Source organism: Oncorhynchus nerka, linkage group LG12, assembly GCF_034236695.1.
Source record: "Oncorhynchus nerka isolate Pitt River linkage group LG12, Oner_Uvic_2.0, whole genome shotgun sequence".
Lineage (NCBI taxonomy): Eukaryota > Metazoa > Chordata > Actinopteri > Salmoniformes > Salmonidae > Oncorhynchus > Oncorhynchus nerka.
In genome coordinates, this window is record NC_088407.1 from 79,912,395 (window position 1) to 79,940,158 (window position 27,764).

At 45.8% G+C, this 27,764-nt stretch overlaps 1 pseudogene; it reads right to left on the bottom strand.

Annotated features, from left to right (window-relative positions):
* LOC115121645 (syntaxin-binding protein 5-like) overlaps window positions 1–14,381 on the bottom strand; it is a 47,166-nt pseudogene extending 32,785 nt beyond the window's left edge.
* Window positions 14,382–27,764: the final 13,383 nt, after the last annotated feature.

The following is a 27,764-nucleotide window of genomic DNA, read 5'->3' on the forward strand; positions in this document are numbered from 1 at the left end:
CACACAACAACTAAATCTATTCATACGGTCCAGTCGGCCTTCACCACAGTTGCGGTCCGGTCAGCTTTAACCACAGTTGCGGTCCAGTCAGCTTTAACCACAGTTGCGGTCCAGTCAGCTTTAACCACAGTTGCGGTCCAGTCAGCTTTAACCACAGCTTTAACCACAGTTGCGTCCAGTCAGCTTTAACCACAGTTGCGGTCCAGTCAGCTTTAACCACAGTTGCGGTCCAGTCAGCTTTAACCACAGTTGCGGTCCAGTCAGCTTTAACCACAGTTGCGGTCCAGTCAGCTTTAACCACAGTTGCGGTCCAGTCAGCTTTAACCACAGTTGCGGTCCAGTCGGCCTTCATCACAGTTGCGGTCCAGTCGGCCTTCATCACAGTTGCGGTCCAGTCGGCCTTCACCACAGTTGCGGTCCAGTCGGCCTTCACCACAGTTGCGGTCCAGTCAGCTTTAACCAGTTACGGTCCAGTCAGCTTTAACCAGTTACGGTCCAGTCAGCTTTAACCAGTTACGGTCCAGTCAGCTTTAACCAGTTACGGTCCAGTCAGCTTTAACCAGTTACGGTCCAGTCAGCTTTAACCAGTTACGGTCCAGTCAGCTTTAGTCAGCTTTAACCAGTTACGGTCCAGTCAGCTTTAACCAGTTGCGGTCCAGTCAGCTTTAACCAGTTACGGTTCAGTCAGCTTTAACCAGTTACGGTCCAGTCAGCTTTAACCAGTTACGGTCCAGTCAGCTTTAACCAGTTACGGTCCAGTCAGCTTTAACCAGTTACGGTCCAGTAGACCTTCACCACAATTGGCACAACGTTTGAGTTGGGGAGTTATAAATAAAAACCAGTGGACAATGACTGTTATTTATTCATAACCATGCACCAGTCAGCATGGAAGCCAGGCAGGAAGCCAGGAATGCCTCTGTCCTCTTGACATTCTGTAGATGGGATCATTTAATAAGGTGGTGGGTGCTGCTCTACCAATGTCTCTTTTTGCAGGCAGGCAGCAGAGAGCTACTGTGGAGTCACCGCTCTTTGACTGAATCCAAAATGGCCCCCTTTTCACTAGAAAGAAAGATGGATAGAAAGCTGATTTCACAGAACAGAATAATGATACCGTTCCAATGAAAGGAGGAGCAGGTGCCGTGTGACTGGTGTGAAGTGGACAGCGGAATGAGGAAATGAGTGGAAGTAACATTACCTGGGTACACAGGAAGTAAACCTAAATACTCTGGAGTCACCAGAGGATAACATGTCTATACAACGAACACAGAAGAACAAGACCCGGGACAACACCTTGACTACTCTTCCGTCAACTGTTTTTGATCCTGTATTAGTCTATAAGGTTGTTAACTTATCAAAGCTAATGAGCCAAATTATTTTATAGTTCCGAATTAGTCCAGTCTGAATATGTATACAACACAACCTTATTTCAAGATGGAGTTTCACTGCACCCAAAGAGATGTTGGACAAAGAGTAAGGCAACCTAAAAATAAACATTAAAATCATAGACAGAGAGCCAGTCAAAAAGATGACAGCTGGCCCAACAGGCAGACCAGTAGGAACACAAAAGCACCCTGACTGCCAGCCTCAGCCTTACTGTACCTGGCAGTGAATATGATAAGCAAATGGAAAGCAGCAGATGGCAGACACGCTCAGAGATGAGGCCTTCTATGCATACTAGTGCTACAGTATCCAGTTAGCTTGGATCTGACAGGCACACCGAAATAAGATCTGTATGTCTGAACAGGATTAACAAAGCTGTTATCAAACAACCTCTGAATGCCTTGAACAAACTAGGGTGGGGTTACATTACAGCCCAACATACTTCCATTAACCTGGCTCAACTGTGTGTGGGCATCACAATATCGTTTAATCAGAGGGCCATAACGTCACTTCATCAAATTGGCCGTGCTTATATTTGTCCTGTTTCACACAAGTCCCTGTTCAAGTGTGTGGTGTGAAATGGAAATGTGTTGTTTTGTTGCATATCCCACTTCCCCTGAGACACCCTTGGAGAGTGGGGTCTATTAGGGTTAAGTGCCTTGCTCAAGAGAAGACTGACGGATTTCACCTAATCGACTCAGGATTAGAGCTCTAACCAGTAAGCTATCTGCCGCCCTGATGACCAGTGGAGGAAAAAGTACCCAATTGTCATAGTTGAGTAAAAATGTAAAAAGATACCTTCATAGAAAGGTATCGCAGCCGGCCGCGACCGGAAGACCCATGGGACGGCGCACAGTAGGCCCAGCATCTTCCGCGTTAGGGGAGGGTTTGGCCGGCAGGGATGTCCTTGTCCCATCGCGCACTAGTGACTCCTGTGGCGGGCCGGGCGCAGTGCACGCTGACACGGTAGCCAGGTGTAGCGGTGCTGACACCGACACATTGGTGCGGCTGGCTTCCGGGTTAAGTGGGCATTGTGTCAAGAAGCAGTGCAGCTTGGTTGGGTTTCGGTGGACACACGGCTCTCGAACTTCGCCTCTCCTGAGTTCATACGGAAGTTGCAACGATGAGAAAAGACTAACTACCAATTGGATACCACGAAATTGAGGGAGAAAACGGGGTCAAAATAAAATAAAAAATGTAAAGTATAAATCATTTCAAATGGCTTATAATAAGAAGATCAGACGACACAATTTTCTTCAATTGTTTTATTTCTTTCTTTACGGATAGTCAGGGGCACACTACCACACGCAGACATAATTTACAAACAAAGCATTTGTTTAATGAGTAGTCCATATCAGAGGCAGTAGAGATGACCAGGGATGTTTTCTTGACAAGTGAGTGAATTGGACCACATTCCTTGCTGCTAAGCATTGAAAATTACTTTTGGGTGTCAGGGACAATGCATGGAGTAAAAGTGCATCATTTTATTTAGGAATGTAGTGAAGTAAAAGTAATTTAAAAAAATATGAATAGTAAAGTACAGATACCTAAACAAACTACTTAAGTAGTACTTTAACGTATTTTTACTTAAGTCCTTTACACCACCACAAACAAAACTGTGGAAATTCCTCATTGCTATTTTATGCAGTTATAAAAGGGATGTCATCTCAATTCTCTACACACAATACTTGTCATCAAGTGAGTGGTGTTAATTCTTCCAAGTCCAAAAGCACTTCATGTTGATTGTCTAGGCCCTAGTAGGCTAAACACTAAAGCTGGATGGACACCACACAACTTTCAAAATCCTAACATCATTGAGCCTCTCACATTAGAACAACCATCTTTCCTGACATGTTTTACTACCAGATTCTTCACCTGGTCGTGAGGATCCTCATTGCCATTCTGTCTTGCGAAAACCATGATGTGATTAGATTGTTACGTGGCTACGAGCAGTCAGACATTCACGCTTGCCATACAGAGTTGAAATACCTAGCCAACATACTACAATAACATTGCTTGTGAACCTCATAGCTGTAACGATGACATGTTGCCTTCGGTTAAAGGCAAGTACAAACGCATACTAGTATTTCATCCAGTCAATACATTCTGGGTGATTCTGGCTAAAAGAAAAAAAGCTCTAATTGGCTATTGCTGATCACCCTTCTCAAAACTTGTCGTTGTGCGTTTCACACTACAAGAGCATTGCAGATTGAGTGCCGGATTTCGGGACGATTGGGCCTGCTCAAAGACGAGATCGGTAACCCTCAGATTCTGTCTTTGACCAGCTCACATTAAACGAGCGTCGGTGACGGCCGCGCGCCCAGAGTAGTCAACGACGTGGGAATTGTGTCTCCGATATCAAAAACTTGTCTGGGACGGCTAAATTACACCCTGTTTATGAAGACTCCAGCTAACATAGCTGCTGCTTGTGCTGCTGACAAGAATATGTACTATTCATCACCACGCAATCAACTTATCCAATTAGTTAATGTGCTCCACTTCTCATGAAACCCAAAACACATTCTTGTAGCATGACATGGCACAGGATGCTGAGTCACACGTAGCACCCTGGTCCCCATGATAGCATCAGCAACACTTAACTATTCTTAGTAGACAGACCTGGGTTCAACTACTATTTGATAAAATTTCAAATCTGCAATGATTGAGTTTGCCTGGCTTAATTGGACGAATAGAATAGTCCCAAAACTGTAAACCCCACACATCAGGCACTCCAGGCAGGCTAGAGCAAACGCTAAAAGTTTTTGAAAGATTTCAACCAGTATTTGCTCAGTGAAACAGCACTACAGAGAGAGAGAAGGATGCTGACTGATAAGACACTTCCTCATCGGTAAACCACAGCAGTTGGCCTTGCAACATTTCATAACAGCAAGAGGGTTCATATCAGATGACAGTCATAATTTGGTATTTATTAGGATCCCCATTAGAAGCTGCAAAAGAATCAGCTACTCTTCTTGGGGTCCACATGAAACATGGCACACTGCATACTACAAAACATTATTAGTCAAGGACTGAAATACTTACATGTAAAACATCACACGTAGCCTACAATATCTAGGTGTAATACATACGCAGTGCAAATTACAATACATATGTCTGTGTCTCTTCACAGTCCCCTTTGTCAGTAAGGTGTCCTTTTATCTGTTTTTTGAAACTGGTTGTATTGCTAGCTTGAGTTACCTGGGTGGCAGAGAGTTCCATGTAGTCATGGTGATATTTAATAGTGTGCAGTTCCCAGCCTCTGTTCTGCGGACTGTGAAGAGACCTCTGGTTGCACCGATAAGTGTCCGAGCTGTGTGCCAACTGCTTGGACAGTTTGGTACCTTCAACACATCAATACCTTACACAAAGACCAACAGTGATGCAGTCAATCTCTCCTCAACTTTGAGCCAGGAGACTGACATGTATGTTACTGACACTTTCCCTCTGTGTACATCTACGTGCTGCTTGGTTCTGAACCAACTGAAATGTACCCATGTCTTTCTTTGCCACACAGCTGGGCATTAGTCCAGGTGTGACAAAACTAGGGCCTGTAGGTCTGTCTGTTCGACATGTGTCAAGAAGGCATAACAACGTCCTATCGTGGCCAGACCTCTTCCCATTTTAGCAACCATTGAGTCTATATGTTCTGACCATGAAAGCTTGCTATCTAGAGTTTACACCCAGCAATTCAGTCTCCTCAACTTGCTCAATAACCACATTATTCAATGATAAATCTAAACAAGGTATAGTATTGAGTGAGTGATTAGTCCCAAAAATAATGCTTTTAGTTTTTAGAGATATTTAGCACCAGCATATTGCTAGTTACCCATTCTAAAACTGACTGCAGTGAATAAAGCCTGTATAAGGTCATTTGTAAAAACAGAAAACAATGGCCCTACCCGGCTACCCTGCGGTACACCACACAACTGAATTTACATTTGAGAGGCTTCCATGAACTAAAACCCTCTGTCCCAATCATATGAACATGTCTCAAACATGTGTTCTGTTGACAAACAACAATGTGCTTCAATATAAAACAGACCGCTTACAATATAAACACAACAGAGAACTGGCTCTTCTGCCTTTTGATATTTGTGCAAGAATATCTAATGAATATTCACTCAATCCATCACCTCAGTTATAGGCCTGAACACCAAGTACTTATTAGCATTGAGTACTGGAGAGGATCAGGGATTTAAAAATAAGAAACAGCAATTAACAGAGAGAAACCAGTGATTGGACTGATTTTTAAAGAATGTACTACAAAAATATAGATTTTGTTAGACAATAGGTTAAATGAGCTTCCTCAAAATGACTGTATTACATTTACATTTGAGTATTAGTCAACCACTACTAAAGTTTTCCTATAACGGCCAAGAGCCATAGGAATACATGGATTAGATTAGTGGAAAAATCCATGAAATAGAGATAAAAACACTGTAGTAGTAGAGACAGATCTTGTAAAAGTAGACATTTATAGTTTGTAGACAAGTTTACATCTGGTGAGCTGTGGCTGCATTTCACAACTCTGGGGCCATTGAGGGGGATCGATACTGCCGCTCTCATGAAAAACGGACCAATTGCCTTCAACGGCAGTATCCCCATTAGGTCAGCCACTATTAGGACATGGAGGTGTGTGTTAGTGATGCACGGGTTGACTCATAACCCGCAGTCCCCACAGTTTATCTGCGTGGCAAGGGTTTAGAGTAATGAAATAAAGAAAGAAACAATACATTATTCTTGTGCAATTCATATACAGCGAGTATACTAAACATTAGGAATGCCTTCCTAATATTAAGATGCACCCCCCTCTTTTGCTCTCAGAACAAGACTCAAATACGTCAGGACATGGACTCCACAAGGAGTCTAAAGTGTTCCACAGAGATGCTGGCCCATGTTCACTCCAATGCTTCCCTCAGTTGTGTCAAGTTGGCTGGATGTCATTTGGGTAGTGGACCATTCCTGATACACACGGGTAACTTGTGTGGAAAAACCCAACAACGTTGCCGTTCTCGACACAAAGCGTGCGCCAGTGGCCTGACACCTACTACTATACCCCGTTCAAAGGCACTTACATCTTTTGTCTTGCCTATTCACCCTCTGAATGGCACACATACACAATCCATATGTAATTAGTGCGTAGCATAAGCCTAAGCTTTTAGGGCCTAACTGTATGCTCGCCAATTATTCGCCAATTGCCGAATGCTTTTGTGAACTTGGGCAGAAAAAGTTCAAGTCAATCGACTGAGACAAAAAGGACAATGTCAGAGTTGAATTCAATAACAGAAAGTTGCGAGTTGAAAATAACCAGAAGGGAGGGCCAGAACAGTAGACTAGTTTAGTTTAGGAAAGATTTGGTGAAGTGGTAAAAGAGGATGGCAGCAGTGCAGTCTATATTATCTGTGATGATTGTGAGGTGCTATACAAATTCAACAGTCAGTCACAAGACGGGGACTTCAACATGGCACGTCAAAGGAACTATAGGCTAGGGCTACTGCTTAGATGGGTTAAATGGAATAGTAGAGAAACTGAAATCTGGAAACTGACTGTAGGTTAGGCACACAACAGGGTGTCGTTCTGCCACTTGTGCAGCACATCTTCATTTGCAGGTGCAGGCCTTAGATTTTTACTTTGTCACAGTCAGGCAGTTGCGGGTGGGTTATTAGCAATTGCGGGCGGGTGAAAAAACAGCTGACATTATTTTATTTAACTAGGCAAGTCAGTTAAGAACAAATTCTTATTTACAATGACAGCCTACCGGGGAATAGCGCCTTGAACAACAGATTTTTACCTCGTCAGCTCGGGATTCGATCCAGCAACCTTTGGTTTACTGGCCCAAAGCTCTAACCACTAGGCTACCTGCCGCCCCATTATTAGTGTGTGTTCTTTAGGAAGTATAAAAGAAATAGAGCCCACACTCATAAGCTCCACCATGTACCTTTATTAATAAACAAAGTGTTTATATCCTGCAAGGATCTTCGGCAGGTCAACTTCTTTAGGAGTTGGCTTATAACCAAACAATAACGTCCTTAAAGGACTAGGATATGATTAGTGAAGCTTAAACCAAGTTTATTCACCCATTGGGTCATACAGCTCCCTCACTAAACCACATCTCTCCACCAGTGCCTGCCAACATGTGATCATCTTTCCTTCACTCGGTACATTCCAAGCTTAATTACCTCCACCATATACATTCCTCTACAGATAACCATTAACTTCTGGTGTAGACCTTAGACTATAGCACTCAATAGGATACCTGATAATTAACACTATTCCAAGTTCTGGAATCAGAATGCAGAATCCATAAGTATAGATTGAAAAATGCTTTCTGAATGCACTGTATCTACACACATTAACCCATAATAACAGAGCAAAACCAATTTTTTTTGTGCACATTTTTTTATTTTTAAAACACACAAAAAACAGCAATACCTTATTGACATAAGTATGCAGACCCTTTTGATGTGAGAATTTAAATGGAGGTCAGGTGCATCCTGTTTCCATTGATCAACCTTGAGATGTGGGGATCAGATCTGGGGAAGATTACCAAAACATTTCTGCAGCATTGAAAGTCCCCAAGAACACAGTGGCCTCAATCATTCTTAAATGGAAGTAGTTTAGAACCACCAAGACTCTTCCTAAAGCTAGCCCCCTGGACAAACTGAGCAATCGGGGGAGAAGGGCCTTGGTCAGGGAGGTGACCAAGAACCCAATGGTCACTCTGACAAAGCAGAGTTCCTCTGTGGCGATGGGAGAAACTTTCAGGACAACCATCCTTGTAGCACTCCACCAATCAGGCCTCTATAGTAGAGTGGCCAGACGGATGCCACTCCTCAGTAAAAGGCACATGAAAGCCAGCTTGGAGTTCTCTGGTCTGATGAAACCAAGATTGAACTCTTTGGACTGAATGCCAAGTGTCACGTCTATTGGAAACCTGGCACCATCCCTACAGTGAAGCATGGTGGTGGCAGCATCATGCTGTGGAGATGTTTTTCAGCAGCAGGGACTGGGAGACTAGTCAGAATCAAGGGAAAGATGAAAGGAGCAAAGTAGAGAGAGATCCTTGATGAAGTCCTGAGTGCTCTGGAGCAGGTTCTCAGACTGGGGCGAAGGTTCAGCTTCCAACAGGACAACAACCCTATGCACACAGCAAAGACCACGCAGGAGTGGCTTCGGAACAAGTCTCTGAACGTCCCTGAGTGGCCCAGCCAGAGCCCGGACTTGAACCCGATCTAACATCTCTGGAGAGACCTGAAAATAGCTGTGCAGCAACACTTTCCATCCAACCTAACAGAGCTTGAGATGATCTGCAGAGAAGAATGGGAGAAACTTCCCAAATACAGGTGTGCCAAGCTTGTTGTGTCATATCAAAGAAGACAAGGCTGTAATCGCTGCCAAAGGTGCTTCAACAAAGTACTGAGTAAAGGGTCTGAATATTTATGTAAATGTGATCTCAGGGTTTTTTTGCAATAAATTTGCAAGCATTTCTAAAAACTTGTTTCTGCTTTGTCATTATGGGGGTTGTGTTTAGATTGATGGGGAAAAAAACAATTTAATCCATGTTAGAATAAGGCTGTAACGTAACAATGTTGAAAAGTTAAGGGGCCTGAATACTTCTGAATGCACTGTATATCACTCATCCCTATAGATCACTGATATATGGTAGATCACCCATCCCTATAGATCACTGCTATATGCTAGATCACCCATCCCTATAGATCACTGCTATATGCTAGATCACTGCTATATGCTAGATCACCCATCCCTGTAGATCACTGCTCTATGCTAGATCACCCATCCCTATAGATCACTGCTATATGGTATATCACCCATCCCTACAGAACACTGCTATATGCTAGATCACCCATCCCTATAGATCACTGCTCTATGCTAGATCACCCATCCCTATAGATCACTGCTCTATGCTATATCACCCATCCCTATAGATCACTTCTATATGCTAGATCACCCATCCCTATAGATCACTGCTCTATGCTAGATCACCCATCCCTATAGATCACTGCTCTATGCTAGATCACCCATCCCTATAGATCACTGCTCTATGCTAGATCACCCATCCCTATAGATCACTGCTCTATGCTAGATCACCCATCCCTATAAATCACTTCTATATGGTAGATCACTGATATATGGTAGATCACCCATCCCTATAGATCACTGCTCTATGCTAGATCACCCATCCCTATAGATCACTGCTATATGGTAGATCACCCATCCCTACAGAACACTGCTATATGGTAATTCACCCATCCCTATAGATCACTGCTCTATGCTAGATCACCCATCCCTATAGATCACTGCTCTATGCTAGATCACCCATCCCTATAGATCACTGCTATATGCTAGATCACTGATATATGGTAGATCACCCATCCCTATAGATCACTGCTCTATGCTAGATCACCCATCCCTATAGATCACTGCTATATGGTAGATCACCCATCCCTACAGAACACTGCTATATGGTAGATCACCCATCCCTACAGAACACTGCTATATGGTAATTCACCCATCCCTATAGATCACTGCTCTATGCTAGAACACCCATCCCTATAGATCACTGATATATGGTCAATCACCCATCCCTATAGATCACTGCTATATGCTAGATCACCCATCCCTATAGATCACTGCTCTATGGTCAATCACCCATCCCTATAGATCACTGCTCTATGCTAGATCACCCATCCCTATAGACCACTGCTCTATGGTCAATCACCCATCCCTATAGATCACTGCTACATGCTAGATCACCCATCCCTATAGATCACTGATATATGGTCAATCACCCATCCCTATAGATCACTGCTATATGCTAGATCACCCATCCCTATAGATCACTGCTACATGCTAGATCACCCATCCCTATAGATCACTGATATATGGTCAATCACCCATCCCTATAGATCACTGCTCTATGCTAGATCACCCATCCCTATAGACCACTGCTCTATGGTCAATCACCCATCCCTATAGATCACTGCTACATGCTAGATCACCCATCCCTATAGACCACTGCTCTATGGTCAATCACCCATCCCTATAGATCACTGCTACATGCTAGATCACCCATCCCTATAGACCACTGCTCTATGGTCAATCACCCATCCCTATAGATCACTGCTACATGCTAGATCATCCATCCCTATAGATCACTGCTACATGCTAGATCACCCATCCCTATAGATCACTGCTATATGCTAGATCACCCATCCCTATAGACCACTGCTCTATGGTCAATCACCCATCCCTATAGATCACTGCTATATGCTAGATCACCCATCCCTATAGATCACTGCTCTATGGTCAATCACCCATCCCTATAGATCACTGCTACATGCTAGATCACCCATCCCTATAGATCACTGCTACATGCTAGATCACCCATCCCTATAGATCACTGCTATATGCTAGATCACCCATCCCTATAGATCACTGATAATAATATTAATATTATCATATTATTTAAGTAGGTAAGTTAATTGGAGACATATTTTACAATAATCACCAGACCAAGAAGGAACAATGAAAAACACCTAAATTACAGAGAACGACATGATGCAAAAACAATATTCTCTGTTCTGGGAACGATATAAACTGGTGCCATGCGTTTGCATGACCTTCCAAGTCATAAGTTTACCCAAGCCGAGTTTAAAGGTCAACTGCCCCTTAGGGCTGGATTACAATGACCTCAACAATTCATGCCCCCTTTTGCCTATCAACACGTGGTGGCGCTGTGTTTTCTGGGAAAAGACTGGGAGAGTTCGCTTTGCATGTCTCGGTACCCCAGGCAGGCGGAGACGTCTCCTTAGGAGGACCAATGGAACGGTCAAAAATGTGCAAACCCAGTCCACCCGGCGCACTGTGCAATGCAAAACGATCCCCAGACAACACGGTGTCTTTGGCAGTAGCTTGATGTGTAATGCTCAAATGGATCGGGAACTTAAATAGCTACTCTCGTGAAAATGGCCTTCCGTAAAGATGCTCAACAATCAGATGGCCAGGATATTGATTACATCCAACACTACCTACAAATTCTGTGAGCTGTCAAACGTGAGACTGTGCCTGGTGCTGTTGGTGACGGTGAGTTGGTTACACTAGCTAGCAAGCTATATTATTTGATACCTTAAACAAGTAGGAAGATGTTGTCAAACAAGTGTCTCATTAAACTCATTCCAGACACTGGTTCTTGCTACCGTGGCATAACTGTGATTTGACAGAGAAATATCAGCTAGCTATTAGATAGGCTGCAGATATGCTAACTACCAACTGAAAGCTTGGCTAAACACAAGGTCAGCGCTGGTCAACTTACCAGGATTCAAATGTAGCTTACATACACACTGTGTGTACAAAACATTTGGAAAACCTTCCTAAATGTTGAGTTGCACCCCCTTGTGCCCTCAGAATAGCCTCAATGTGTCAGGGCATGGACTCTACAAGGTGTTGAAAGTGTTCCACAGGGATCCTGGCCAATGTTGACTCCAATGCTTCCCACAGTTGTGTCAAGTTGGCTGGATGTCCTTTGGGTAGTGGACCATTATTGATACGCACAGGAAACTGTTGAGCATGAAACACAGTTTCATACCGGTGCGCCTGGCACCTACTACCATACCCCATTCAAAGGCACTTTAATCTTTTGTCTTGCCCCTTTCACCCTCTGAATGACACACATACACAATCCATGTCTCAAGGCTTAAAAATCCTTCTTTCACCTGTCTCCTCCCCTTCATCTACACTGATTGAAGAGGATTTAACAAGTGACATCAATAAGGGATCATAGACTGAACAAGTGAATCCAGGTGAAAGCTATGTCATAGAAAGAGCAGGTGGTCTTAATGTTGTGTATAATAGAATAATATGCAATTTAGTAGAAGCTTTTATCCAAAGCGACAGAGTCATGCCTGCATTTTTAGTATAATGACCCCGGGAAAATAACCCACAATCCTTGTGTTGTAAGCGCCATGCCCTACCAAATGAGCTATACAACCTGCTAATATATAGCTATACAACTGAGCTATATATTTGTATTTGATAACATAAACTTGCTTCACCACGGCTCTGGTCAAAAGTAATGCACTATATAGGGAATAGGATGCCATTTAGGACACAACCCGACTCTGCTGCTCAGACATACAGATAGTAATAGTGTGTGATCCTCTATAACCACAGTTTCCTCCATTAACTGTATATGATGATCTTCATAGAAGCCAATATAAGGTCATATCAACTCTACCAACATAGAATCTCCATTGAGCATGCTTTTAAGTCAAGGACTAAACCAAGACTTACGCCATTGTCTGGGAAATTGGCCCTAAAGCGATCATCTGTATTGTTTCAGGCACTGCACTGGGACTGTCAATATTGGTAGTTTAGTTTCCTTCCTATTAAAAGAAAAAAGGATACAGTCTCACAGCTCCGCTCTGAGTCCCGATGGCCAGAATTTTTTGCACAGGGTCAAAGGCCATGGAGGAGGGCTGGTAGGGAAAGCCATGGCGCACAGTCTGGAGGAGAGAAGAACACAATCTGCATTAGCTAGCTGCTAGATTACATCCAGATGCACTATTTTACAGACAGTTAAGTACGGTTATGTCATCTCATGTTTTATATAACCAGGAAACTGTCCAACATTGAGAGGCATTAATCTTCACTTAAATACCAACGATTTATGCTCAGTTTAAATCAATATCTAGCCGAGTGTGTCGGTTTTTCTCAGAACCAAAAAGGCCAAAGATTTCTAGTAAGGTAGCTATCTTGACAACAAGTTATGTTCTTTCACTGTCAGATCACTGGACAGCTGCTGTAGTTTGTTAGCTAGCTAGCCAATGTCTGGATGACCTAGCTATCTATTTATAATCCAGAGAAACTGGATTATTCAGATTTAATTTATGGCTGGCTGTTGTGGACACTAATAGTCACTAGCCTGGCGTCATTTAGCTAACTAGTTAGGCAGCTATGAAGCTATGGCAAATGGCAATATCAGAAACGGGGACCTGGGGAGGCAGTCAGTTGATTAGCAAATACATTCCTCTGCAGGTTTGACAACTAGCAACACTAGTAGCTAACTAGATGGCTACCCCCTAGCTACAAGATCCACACCAATGCAATATCAGCATAAACACAAATAACAAAAATACAAACTACTATTGCCACACAGAAAACTGACTAGTCGACGTTTTAGAAATCACGCGCTGTTATCTTCAATGATTCCCAGCAAAACAATCGTCGCCGGCTTAGTTGATCGTAGCCCACCTTGCAGAGCTGGAAATGCTCCGATTGTAGCGTCTCTTGGATCACATCGTTTTGATTAGTTCCTGGTTGTGGAGATACAGTGCCAGAGGAAGAAGCAGTCAAGCCGTCCAGCACTTTTCTGATATTGAACTTCTTCATTTTCCACCAATACAGACGAGGACAAAACACAAAAAATGGATCAACGAAGCCACCATAAATGTTATATAGCGGTAACAGTTACCTAGATAACGTAAACTGCTCTTAAGACGCACACTTGGCTAATATCTTGTTTTGATAATATCGCATGTTACGGACGGTGTAGTCACCGCACTTTCCATAGCATCATTCACAAGTACACAGTTTATGAACATTAATGCATTGTCGAAAATATTTGTTTTATCCATCGATACAATATCCAGTCGGAGTCGATCGTAGGCTCTCCTGACGACAGCCACTATCAGCTAGCCAGCCCAGCTAACACGGAAACGCAGTGAACCGCAGTGACGAGTCTGCGCGGTAGAAGCAGCAACACGGATGTAAGCTACACATTGGAGCCAGTAAAGTACAAATCTAAATAAATCTGTATTTTTGGAAACCTATGTTGGAAAACAAATTATGAATCACTGAATAAGAGAGTAACATTCGTCAATTGTGTTATTCATCGAGCTTACTAGACAAAGTCACAAACCAAGCGCTCATTCACAGACAGTACAGTATGAAGATACTATGCTAAAACTGAAATCCACGATCACACTTATAGGCGCTGTCATGGCGACGTTGGATAATTAGGCTCATGCGTACAAACACGTCATCGGGTCTAACGGTCGTCTCGCGCCGAACTGCGCATGTGCTGGCCGTCAAATCAAAGGCACACCTTCGATATAAAGTTGTTTTTGACGAAAATTGGTTGGTCACCTTTAGGAGGTTGGAGTAATAACATGTTCAACTACTTGACATTGTTTCGAATCTAGATTGAGCCTTTAGGTTTCGAGAAAACAACTACGGAAGAATGTTTCATTTCTCTCAAACCCCAAACAACGTCCAAGTCTGTTTGGTCTGTTTCGCGTTCCCGGAAGTCTTGCAATGTTGCAACTCTGGGTTTAGAAACTCTGTGGCTCATCATTAAAAGTATCACAAAATCGCATATGTATACCATTGGCGTACCACGGACCAGTTATACCATAAGTAAAGTGACAAATTCAGACATGGTTTTCTTGTCATGGTCCTTAGTTTATAAGCATAATTTTCTCCACACAGATATTATATATGGAAAAGTCGGGCCATATTGTATAAAAATACTGCCTTGATTTTAGAATATATCCTATTGGTGAGCCAACTTGTAAATTCAGAGGGTCTTTTAGTTAATTTTAAGGAATTATTATCACTTTACAAGGTCCCTGTAACACCTAAAGATTTTGCAATTGTTTTAGATGCCATTCCCTCAGGTGTTTCTTCATTATTCAGGAACTTGTCAAGACCTGACCCTCAGGACATACCGACGATTACCCTTGTTGACTCATCAGTTGGAAAGATTTGTTTTTCTTTTAGCAACAACAGTAGGGCTCTATAAGCCTTGTTTCAACAGGATGTTGGATCTATACCTTAGGTCATGCCTTATTGAAATGGTTTTATTGATAATATGTGTTGGGAAAAAGTTTGGATGTACCTACATTCCCACTTATTAACAAAATTAAGGACGTTTCTTTTCAAATTATTCATAAATATTATCCTACCAACCACTATACGAAGAAGTAAAAGAAAAACATACATTCAAATTTTACTTTTTGTAATGACCACCCAGAAACAGTGTTGCAACTTTTTTTTTAGCTTTGTATTCATGTAAGGAATCTGTGGCAAGACATCAGTAGATATATAATTGAACCTATTTATGAAGATTTTACATTATTATGGAGAGATGTGCTGCTTGGATTCTTTACCTACAATAGAAATAAGTTGAAACAATTTTATGATGTTCATTTCATCATTCTTTTGGCCAAATTTCATATTCACAAATGTACATTTACAAACAACACACCACATTTTATTACCTTGCAAAAATAAATGTAACTGTATTTTAAGACAATTAAATACTCTGAATTATAAATGTCTGTATGTCCCTTAAGGTCCTTGTGTAATGTGATATTGTACCCCCTAGCCCCGCCCCTAGTCCAGCCCCGCCCCTAGCCCAATTGTCCTTGGTATATTCTTTATATATCCTTGTTTCCCCAGGTACTTTTTGTATTGATTTGTTGTGACTAAAAAAAATTAAAAAGGGGGGGAAAAAAAGGATGAAAGTGCCAAATTCCTACCACCTTGTGTCTGCATCTCATGACCGTTTTACTGATGTTCAGAGACATGCAGTGGAAGAAAAAATATATATTGTTGTTTCATTGTTATCGGCGTTGTTGTTTTTTATAAGTATGAAACACTATTTAACATTAAAACAGACAATTACTCATGAGATAATTCATTATATAATTATTTCATTGGTCAAATATTGCTACTGGAGGTGGCTAATAGCTATTACCTATGAGTTCAGAGTGAGAAAAAGATAGCCTGGTCCCTCTGTAGATGTTCTTGCCAACTCCATTGCTCAAGCCAATGTTTGGCATGTGAGTGACAAGGAGTTGGCATGATAGCACATACAGCCTGGTGCTCAGGCTATGGAAAATGTACACTAGATGGCACAATTGACCAACATTGCTACCCAGCAGTCACTCTCACAGAGTTACCGATATGGAAGGAACAACTAGAAAACGAAGAAAAGACATTGGTGATGTCGATGGGAATTGGTAATATCTATCAGAAATATTGAACACTGGGTTTCAATCTCTCTCCACATCCTATCCCCCTCTCCTCACCATCTCCCTTTCTCCTCATCCTTACCCTCTCTCCTCAACCTGTCCTTCTCTCCTACTGAGGACCGACAGAGTGTTTTAGGTCTGAGTGTACAGAAATCAGCACCATGGACAGTGACACATGGACCAGTTGAGGGATTTATTGTTATGTTTTCTATGAATATCAAAACACTGAAATCTCAATATATTATGGTCAGTGGTAGAAAAAGTACTAAATTGTCATACTTGAGTAAAAGTAAAGATACCTTAATAGAAAATGACTCAAGTAAAAGTTAAAGTCACCCAGTAAAATACTACTTGAGTAAAAGTCTAAAGTATTTGGTTTTAAAAATACTTAAGTATCAAAAGTAAATGGAATTGCTGAAATGTATATAAGTATCAAAAGTAAAAGTGTAAATCATTTCACATTCTTTTTATTAAGCAAACCAGACAGCACAATGTATTTATATTTTTTATTGACAGATAGCCAGAGGCAAACTCAGACATAATTTACAAACAAAGCATTTGTATTGAGTGAGTCTGCCAGATCAGATGCAATAGGGATGACCAGGGATGTTCTTTTGATAAGTGTGTGAATTGGACCATTTTCCTGTCAAAATGTAACAAGTACTTTTGGGTGTCAGGGAAAATGTATGGAGTACAAAGTACATTCTTTTATTTTGGAATGTAGTGAAGTAAAAGTTGCCAAAAATATAAATAGTAAAGTACAGATACCCCCCCCAAAAATACTATTTTTACTTAAGTAATTTACGCCACTGATTATGGTTGCCTGGCTACACACACTCCTTGCTCTGGCCAAACGCTATGCCACACCCACATACGTTAATTTCTTCTCTGCATTGAGTCTGGATCTGAGTACTTCCCACGACTCTTCACCGAATGCGAACAGATTCGGGGCCGTGTGATTGGTCCAAAAACCGATGGGTTCGGCCAGAGCCAGAACACACGTGGGTAAAGCAGCAAAAATGTGTCATTGGTTTTGATCATCTGATTGGTTAGAGATTATCCAATCGCTGATGACGTTGTTTTGTACAACACCTCTCTTGTCCCTCGTCACCACAAACAACTTCAGTGATGTCAGTGTCAGACTAAAGTACGTAACAAACGACAGAGCAGTTTTAGTTAAAGCCCACTGGTTGGTGCACAACATGCAGTACAAGAGAAAGAAGAGCCAGATAACAGAAAGTGTGTCTGCTTCGTATTACCAAAATAGTGCACTTCCCTATGGGCCCTGGTCAATAGTAGGGCTGGGATGATACCAGTATCGCAGACCTTCAGTGGCAATTCAATAAACAACATAAAGTAGTATCTGGTGCTAGCTACTACACATGCTTCCCAATTCAATAAACAGTTTGGCTCATCAGAATTCTTTATAACATTGTAACAGAAGAGGTCAATAGAATTGATCCCTGAGAAAGAGCGAATGAAAAGAGGGGAATTGAAAAAGCATTAGAATGGGTTGAATTTGTGGTGGGGATGGCACTTCTGTGGATAGTGGCCGTTTTACGAAAAGCTGTACCATCGAGAACATCTTGACTGGCTGCATCACCCTTAGCATGGCAACTGCTTGGCATTGGACCGCAAGTCGCCATAGAGCATGGTGCATACGGCCCAGTACATCATTGGGGCCGAGCTCACTGCCATCCAGGACCTTTATAGCAGGCGGTGTAAGAGGAAGGCCTAAAAATGGTCATAGACTCCAGCCACCCAAGTCATAGACTGTTCTCTCTGCTACCGCACGGTTAGCAGTACAGATGCACCAAGTTTGGGACCAACAGGATTCTGAACAGCTTCTACCTCCAAGCTATAAGACTGCTAAATAGTTAGTGAAATAGTTCACCAAATAGCTACCCAGTCTATCTGCATTGATCCTTTTTGTACTAACTCTTTTGACTCATCACATATGCTGCTGCTACTGTTTATTATCTATCCTGTTGCCTAGTCACTTTATCCCTACCTATATGTCCTGTACATAATTACCTCAATTACCTTGTACCCTGTGTATAAACCTAGTTATCATTACTCATTGTGCATTTATTTCTCTATTTTTCTCTCTGCATTTTTGGGAAGGGCCCATAATTAAGCATTTCACTGTTAGTCTACACCTATCGTTTACGAAGCATGTGACAAATACAATTTGATTTGAATAAAGGGTCTTTAATTCAAAATATCACATTTCTGAGCATATAATCAATAATGGAAAAGTTATTCATGTGTTATTAATGAGATATTATGTGTTTGTCCAGAGTCTAACAGTATTTGGGGCAACATCTCAGCTTGATTCCTGAATCTAGGTCTCTCCTGTATCTAGGACGTAAATCCATATTTAGAAGTTGTGTTCCTTCTTCTCAGTCACTTTCCCTCAGGCACAATTAATTACCACAGGAGGTAAACTAAAAACGCAATGGATGACCATAATCATGACTGTCGTGCTGCACCAAACCTGGCCATGGTTAATATACAGTAATATACAGTATCAGCTATTAGGGTGCTGTCAGATTCACAGTTTTCAAGATGAAGTTAATTTGAAGATGTAGGGTCGGTTTCTTGGACACAGATTAAGCCCAGTCCTGGACTAAACACATGCTCAGTGGAGCATCTTCATTGAAAGGGCTTTTTAGTCCAGGAGCAGGCTTAACCTTTGTCGGGAAACCAGCCCATATGTTATAGAGACAGAAGCCTGAATGTGGTTGAGTGCTACAGAGTGAAGGCAGTGTATAGCACAGCAGCCCATAGCGTATATAGAACAGATCCCTAGACACACAATGAAGAGTCTGAGGACACAGCAAAGTAAAACTACAGCATAGCAAAGAACAGATATGTGGTAAAAATAACCTGTCTCTAAATTACGACATGCCAGCAAATATAAGGGTCAAGGTTTCACTTTTTAAAATTAATATTCAATTAATTAACAACAAAATACAATGCGTGGGAAAAGAATCACTCCGAACTGGGAAATTAATTCAAGCAGACATACATAAGGCTGTGTCACAGGCAGCCGCAGCCGAGACCCATGAGGCGGCGCACTGTTGGCCCAACGTCGTCCGGCTTAGGGAAGGGTTTGGTCGGCTGGGATGTCCTTGTGTCACGACTTCTTCCGAAGTCGGTCCCTCTCCTTGTTCGGGCGGCGTTCGGCGGCATGTATTTAACCCTCTGTTTCCCCCATGTTTTTGTGCGTGATTGTTTCTTGTTCATTCGGGACGTTATGGCTGGATTTCGACGGGTGCTGTTTTCACCCGTGCGTAATTGATTACCGTTTATTGTTGGTAAAGTGTATTGTTACCTTGTGCCTTTATTTTGAGTAAAGTATGTTGCTTACTCATTCTGCTCTCCTGCGCCTGACTTCATGCACCAGCTACACTGACCTTCTGACAGAATCACGCACGCAGCAGGAGCAGACACCCACATATTTGGGGTCGAGGATCGCTTCAGGCAGCATGTGGCCATGCTACAACATCTCGGCACCGCCATGGATCGCGTCCAGTAGACTATGGATCGCTGGGAGAGAAGAGGAGTTCCTCCAGCGCCTCCACCAGCACCACCAAGGGCACCACTACTCACCCCTCTTTCACCCGGTCCCAGTGGGATTCGGCTCGCTCTTCCGAGGGAGTATGATGGGATGGCTGCGGGATGTCAGGGGTTCCTACTCCAGCTGGAGCTCTACCTGGCAACCGTCCAACTGGCTACTTCGGGCCGTGAGAGCGTGTCAGCCCTTGTCTCCTGTCTCTCAGGGAAAGCCCTGGAGTGTGCCAACGCCGTATGGGAGGAAGGAGAAGCGGTGTTGGACCAATTCAAGGATTTCACGTCTCGTCCACCTTAGGCAGGGGACGAGGAGCGCAAAGGAGTTCGCCTTGGACTTTCGGACCCTGGCCGCCGGCGCGGGATGGAACGACAGGGCGCTGATCGATCACTACCGTTGTAGTTTGCGCGAGGAAGTCCGTCGGGAGTTGGCCTGCAGGGACACCACTCTTACCTTTGACCAGCTGGTGGATCTGTCCATCTGGTTGGATAACTTGTTCGCTACCAGCGGATGTCCAGATTGGGGTCTGTCGATTCCATCCCCCAGCACCACCGCTCCTACGCCCATGGAGCTGGAAGGTGCTGCACTTAGGGAGACCGGAGGAGGAGCCGGTCCATGCACCATCTGTGGCCGCCTAGGGCACACTGCCGGTCGGTGCTGGGGACGTTCCTTTGGGAGTCGAGGCAGCAGAGGGCACACTGCCGGTCGGTGCTGGGGAGGTTCCTTTGGGAGTCGAGGCAGCAGGCAGAGCACTCTCGTGTCACCCCAGGTGAGTCGGCACCAGGCTCACCCAGAGCCCTCTGTTGCACACATGTTTTTGTATATTAATTTTCCTGAGTTTTCCCCGCATTCCCAGCATAAGGCACTCGTAGATTCAGGCGCAGCGGGGAACTTTATTGACAGATCATTTGCCCATAGTTTAGGGATCCCTATTGTTCCAGTGGATTTGCCCTTCCCAGTTCACGCCCTAGATAGTCGACCATTAGGGTCAGGGCTAATTAGGGAGGCCACCGCTCCACTGGGAATGGTGACGCAGGAGGGTCACAAGGAGAGAATCAGTCTGTTCCTTATTGATTCGTTTCCTGTGGTGCTGGGCCTACCCTGGTTGGCCTGTCATCACCCCACTATTCCGTGGCAACAAAGGGTTATCACGGGGTGGTCACGAAAGTGCTCGGGGAGGTGTTTAGGGCTTTCCGTTGGTGCGACTACGGTGGAAAGTTCAGACCAGGTCTCCACCGTGCGCATCCCCTCTGAATATGCCGATTTGGCTCTCGCCTTCTGTAAGAAGAAGGCGACTCAATTACCACCCCATCGACGGGGGGATTGTGCGAAAATTCTCCTGGTAGATGCAGCACTTCCCAGGAGTCATGTGTATCCCCTGTCACAGGAGGAGATGGTGGCTATAGAAACATATGTCTCCAAATCCCTGGGGCAGGGATACATTCGGCCCTCCACTTCACCTGCCTCCTCAAGTTTCTATTTTGTGAAGAAGAAGTATGCAGTTCTGCGCCTGTGTATTGACTATCGAGGTATCAACCAGATCACTGTTAGGTACAGTTACCCGCTACCTCTCATAGCCAGTGCGATTGAGTCAATGCACGGGGCGAGCTTCTTCACCAAATTGGATCCCTGGTGCATATCCAGGAGGGAGACGAGTGGAAGACGGCGTTCAGTACCACCTCAGGGCACTATGAGTACCACGTCATCCGTACGGGTTGATGAATGCTCCATCAGTCTTCCAGTCCTTTGTAGACGAGATTTTCAGGGACCTGCACGGGCAGGGTGTAGTGGTGTATATTGATGACATCCTGATATTTACATTTACATTTAAGTCATTTAGCAGACGCTCTTATCCAGAGCGACTTACAAATTGGTGCGTTCACCTTAAGACATCCAGTGGAACAGCCACTTTACAATAGTGCATCTAAATCTTTTAAGGGGGGTGAGAAGGATTACTTTATCCTATCCTAGGTATTCCTGAAAGAGGTGGGGTTTCAGGTGTCTCCGGAAGGTGGTGATTGACTCCGCTGTCCTGGCGTCGTGAGGGAGTTTGTTCCACCATTGGGGGGCCAGAGCAGCGAACAGTTTTGACTGGGCTGCGCGGGAACTGTACTTCCTCAGTGGTAGGGAGGCGAGCAGGCCAGAGGTGGATGAACGCAGTGCCCTTGTTTGGGTGTAGGGCCTGATCAGAGCCTGGAGGTACTGAGGTGCCGTTCCCCTCACAGCTCCGTAGGCAAGCACCATGGTCTTGTAGCGGATGCGAGCTTCAACTGGAAGCCAGTGGAGAGAGCGGAGGAGCGGGGTGACGTGAGAGAACTTGGGAAGGTTGAACACCAGACGGGCTGCGGCGTTCTGGATGAGTTGTAGGGGTTTATACATAGTATAATTATTATATTATAGTGATATACTCCGCTACACGCGCCGAGCATGTGTCCCTGGTGCGCAGGGTGCTTGGTCGACTGTTGGAGCATAACCAGTACGTCAAGGCTGAGAAATGTCTGTTCTTCCAACAGTCCGTCTCCTTGCTAGGGTACCGGATCCGGTGCTCTGCGTCTGGTGCTCCCCAGGGAGTACGATGGAACGGCGGCTGGGTGCCAGGGGTTCTTACTACAGCTGGAGCTGTACCTGGCTACCGTTCGTCCGACTCCCTCGGGGGAGGAGAGCGTGAGCATCCTCGTCTCCTGTCTGGCGCGTCGAGCCCTGGAGTGGGCCAACGCAGTGTGGAATGGCCCAGACTCGGCGAAGGATCACTACCCCAAGTTCACCCGGGTGAACGGCTGTTTCACCTGCAACAGGAGACGAGGAGCGCCCAGGACTTTGCGTTGGAATTCCGGACCTTGGCCGCTGGGGCGGGGTGGAACGACAGGGCCCTGATGGACCACTATCACTGTAGCCTCCAGGAGGACGTCCGCAGGGAGCTAGCTTGTCGAGACGCCACCCTCTCACTCAACGAACTTATTGACATGTCCAACCGACTAGACAACCTGCTGGCTGCCCGCAGGCGTCCAGAACAGGCCCTGTTGGTTCCACCTCCAGGCCCTCCTGCTCCAATTCCCATGGAGTTAGGAGGGGCCGCATCGAGGGGGACCGGAGGAGGAGGCTCCTACTGCACCAGGTGTGCTCGGAGAGAACACACTGCCGATCGGTGCTGGAGGAGCTCGTCTGGGAGTCGGGATGGCAGGCAGAGCACTCCTCGTTCACCCCAGGTGAGTCAGCACCAGACTCACCCAGAGCTCCCTGTTGGTCATATGTTCCTACTAATTTATTTTTCTGAGTTTTCTCCCTCTCTACAGCATAAGGCGCTAGTCGATTCAGGCGCAGCTGGGAACTTTATGGATCGTGGCCTCGCGTTAAAGCTAGGGATTCCGCTGGTGTCGTTAGACCAACATTTCCCCGTGCACTGACTAGATAGCCGACCATTAGGGTCAGGGCTGGTAGGGGAGGCCACGGTTCCACTGGACATGGTAATGCAGGGGGATCATGGTGAGCAGATTAGTCTCTTCCTTATTGATTCACCTGCATTTCCAGTGGTGCTGGGGATTCCCTGGCTGACTAGTCACAATCCTGAGATTTCATGGAGGCAGGGGGCTCTCCGAGGGTGGTCAGAGGAGTGTTCAGGTAGGTGCATAGGAGTTTCCATCGGTTCGACGACGGTGGAGAGTCCAGACCAGTTTTCCACTGTGCGCATTCCCTCTGAAAATGCCGATTTGGCTGTTGCCTTCTGTAAGAAGAGGGCGACCCAATTACCACCTCATCGACGAGGGGATTGCGCGATAAACCTCCTGGTAAACGCTGCACTTCCCAGGAGTCACGTGTATCCGTTGTCCCAGGAGGAGACAGTGGCTATGGAGACATATGGAAGGCTCTGGGACAGGGGTACATTCAGCTCTCCACGTCACCCGTCTCCTCGAGCTTATTTTCTGTGAAGAAAAAGGAGGGAGGTCTTTGTCCGTGCATTGATTATAGAGGTCTAAATTCAATCACAGTGGGGTTTAGTTACCCGCTACCTCTCATCGCCACGGTGGTGGAATCATTTCACGGGGCGCGTTTCTTCACAAAACTGGACCTTAGGAGTGCGTATAATTTGGTGTGTATCCGGGAGGGAGATGAGTGGAAGACTGAGTTTAGTACCACATCTGGCCATTATGAGTACCTCGTCATGCCGTATGGGTTGAAGAATGCTCCAGCCGTTTTCCAATCTTTTGAAAACGAGATTCTCAGAGACCTGCACGGGCAGGTTGTGGTAGTGTATATCGATGATATACTGATCTATTCTGCCACACGCGCTGCGCACGTGTCTCTGGTGCATAGGGTACTTGGGCGACTCCTGTACGTCAAGGCTGAGAAATGTGTGTTCTCTAAACATGCTGTTTCCTTCCTGGGTTATCGCATTTCCACCTCTGTGGTGGTGATGGAGTGTGACCGCATTACAGCCGTACGTAATTGGCCGACTCTGACCACGGTAAAGGAGGTGCAGCGGTTTTTAGGGTTTATCCGTGGTTTTGGTCAGGTGGCTGCTCCCATTACTTCACTGCTGAAGGGGGGCCGGCACGCTTGCGCTGGTCAGCAGAGGCGGGCAGAGCCTTCAGTCGCCTGAAGGAGCTGTTTGCCGACGCTCCCGTGCTGGCTCATCCGGACCCCTCTTTGGCGTTCATAGTGGAGGTGGACGCGTCCACCAAAGCTCCGCCCCTGAGCTTTCTTCTCGAGGAAGCTCGGTCCGGCGGAGTGGAACTATGACGTGGGGGACCGGGAGTTCTCGAGTATATCCGGGCAGCGCGGAGATTGAATCCGCGTCAGGCCAGGTGGGCCATGTTTTTTACCCGATTTCGTTTTACGATCTCCTATAGGCCAGGCTACCTTAATACGAATGCCGACGCACTGTCCCGCCTATATGACACCGAGGAGCGGCCCATTGATCCGACTCCCATCCTTCCAGCTTCATGTCTGGTAGCACCGGTGGTATGGGAGGTGGACGCGGAAATCGAGCGGGCGTTACGGTTGAAACCTGCACCCCCCCAGTGTCCAGCAGGTGTTCAGTATGTGCCACTTGGTGTCCGTGATCAGTTGATTCGATGGGCCCATACACTACCCTCTTCAGTTCATCCTGGTATCGAGTGGACAGTGAGGAGTCTTAGGGAGAGGTACTGGTGGCCCACTTTGGTCAAGGACGTGAGGTTTTATGTCTCCTCCTGCTCGGTGTGCGCTCAGAGCAAGGCTCCTCGACACCTGCCTAGAGGGAAGTTACAGCCCCTCCCCGTTCCACAACGGCCATGGTCGCATTTTGTCAGGACCCGGTTACGAACCCGGGTCTCCGGAGTGAGAAACAGTCACTTAACCAACTGAGCCACGAATAGTCGGCAGAACCCAGAAGATGAGGCACACTCGTGCGGGGACATACCAGTGGAGGAGGAGCGCAAGGTGTTGTGCGCGTATTCGGCCCAAACAATGAAGGACGACCATGTGGACGGGTTGTTACGAGTCATACATCGGAGGGTGGCTTCCAGCTCTTGATTCATCCTCTCTGTTTGGCCGTTGGACTCCGGATGGTACCCTGAAGATAGACTGGCAGAAGCACCCATGAGTTGGCAGAAGGCCTTCCAAAACCTTGAGGCGAACTGGGGACCTCTGTCAGAAACCATATCTTGAGGAATGCCGAAGACTCGGAACACATGATTAATTACCAACTCAGCCGTCTCCTTGGCAGAAGGTAACTTAGTCAGAGGGACGAACCTGGCCGCCTTTGAAAACCTGTCGATTATGACTAGGATAGTAGTATTGCCATGGGATGGAGGAAGGCCAGTAATAAAGTCCAACGAGATATGGGACCAGGGTCTGTGGGGAATAGGTGAAGGGTGAAGGAGTCCTTGAGGGCGGAGGTGAGAAGATTTGCCCTGGCAGCACACGGGGCAGGCATTGACGAAAGAGGCAACGTCTTCTCTTATGGTAGGCCACCAGAACTTACGCTGGATGAACTCCAAGGTGCGACCTACGCCCGGGTGACAGGTGAGGCGAGAGGAGTGCCCCCACAGAAGGACCTGAGTCCTCACTGCCTTGGGGACAAACAGCCGATTGGCAGGACCCCCTTTCGGGTCCGGTTCGATAGCTTGAGCTCGTCTCACGGTATCCTCAACTTGCCACGAAATCGGTGCCACGATCTTAGCAGCAGGAAGGACAGGCATGTCCGTGTCATCTCGAATGGCAGGAGCGTAGACTCGGGACAGGGCATCCGGTTTGAGATTCTTCGACCCGGGCCGATAGGTGAGGATAAACTGGAATCGATTGAAGAAAAGAGACCATCTAGCTTGTCTAGAGTTCAACCGCTTCGCCTGCTGGATATACTCCAGATTTTTGTGGTCCGTAAGCACTTGAAACGGGTGAGAACCCCCCTCGAGCCAGTGTCTCCATTCCTTCAATGCCATCTTAACCGCTAGGAGTTCACGATCCCCCACATCGTAGTTCCTCTCAGCCGGGGTAAGCCGGTGTGAGAAGAAAGCGCACGGATGAAGCTTCTTGTCTTCACCCCTCTGAGACAGGACAGCTCCAACACCAACCTCTGAGGCGTCTACCTCCACCACAAACGGTTCATCCGTAGTCGGTAGTATCAGGATGGGAGCAGAGAGGACGCGCTGCTTGAGTCCTTGGAAGGCCGTCTCAGCTTCTCTTCCCCACAAAAACCTTGCATTGCCACCCTTGGTTAAAGCTGAGAGAGGGGCTGCCACCAAGCTGAAGTTCTTGATGAACTTGCGGTAAAAGTTTGTGAAGTCCTTGATGTAGGTATCCATAGCAGCTCGTTCGGGTGGAGATAGGGAAAAGATCCGACCCCTGGGGGGGCAAGTGCCCGGAAACAGTTCGATGGGGCAATCATAAGGTCTATGGGGTGGTAGCATGGTGGCCCTCTGTTTGCTAAATACCAGTTTGAGGTCATGGTAACACTCGGGAACTCGGGTCAGGTCGATGGATTCTAAAGACTCGGGAGTAGAACTCGGGGAATTCGGGAAAATACATGTAGCTTGGCACGTAGGACCCCACTGCTTGATAGTGCCCACAGACCAGTCGATGTGAGGGTTATGGCTGTGAAGCCAGGGGTATCCAAGGACGAGAGGGAACTCGGAACAGGAGATCAAATGAAAGTTCATCAATTCCTTGTGTTGTGAAACTGAAAGTCGCAAGGAGGTAGTGACATGAGTGACAAGTCCAGATCCCAAAGGGCTTCCATCCAATGTAGTAACCCTCATGGGGTCACTTAGAGGTTCAAAGGGAACGCCATTCTCCTTCGCCCAGACACCATCCATGAAGTTACCTGCGGCTCCAGAGTCTACCAAGGCTTGAAGGTGAAGCTTGTGGTTGTCCCAGGAAAGGGTGACTGGAATGAGCAGACGGGAGTTGGACGGATGGGAGGAGGTTATGTTTCCCGTTACAGTTCCCCCCGGTCTGTACGGGACTGTACGGGTTTCCCTGGAGCCCGGGACACGTGGAACGGAAATGGCCCGGTTTGCCGCAATATAGACAGCGTCGCTCCCTCATCCGGCGGTCTCTCTCAGCCTGGGAGATGCGTCCAATCTGCATGGGTTCCGGTGGAGCCAGCGAGGATAAAGGTGGGGACTCGGAGCTGGGACTGATAGGGGCTAGAGGTCTACGGTTGAGTTCTCTCTCTCTCAGACGCTGGTCAATGTGTGAGGCCAACTTGATCAGGGACTCGAGATTGTCCGGTGGTTCCCGAGTGGCCAGTTCATCTTGGATAGTGTCGGAAAGGCCTT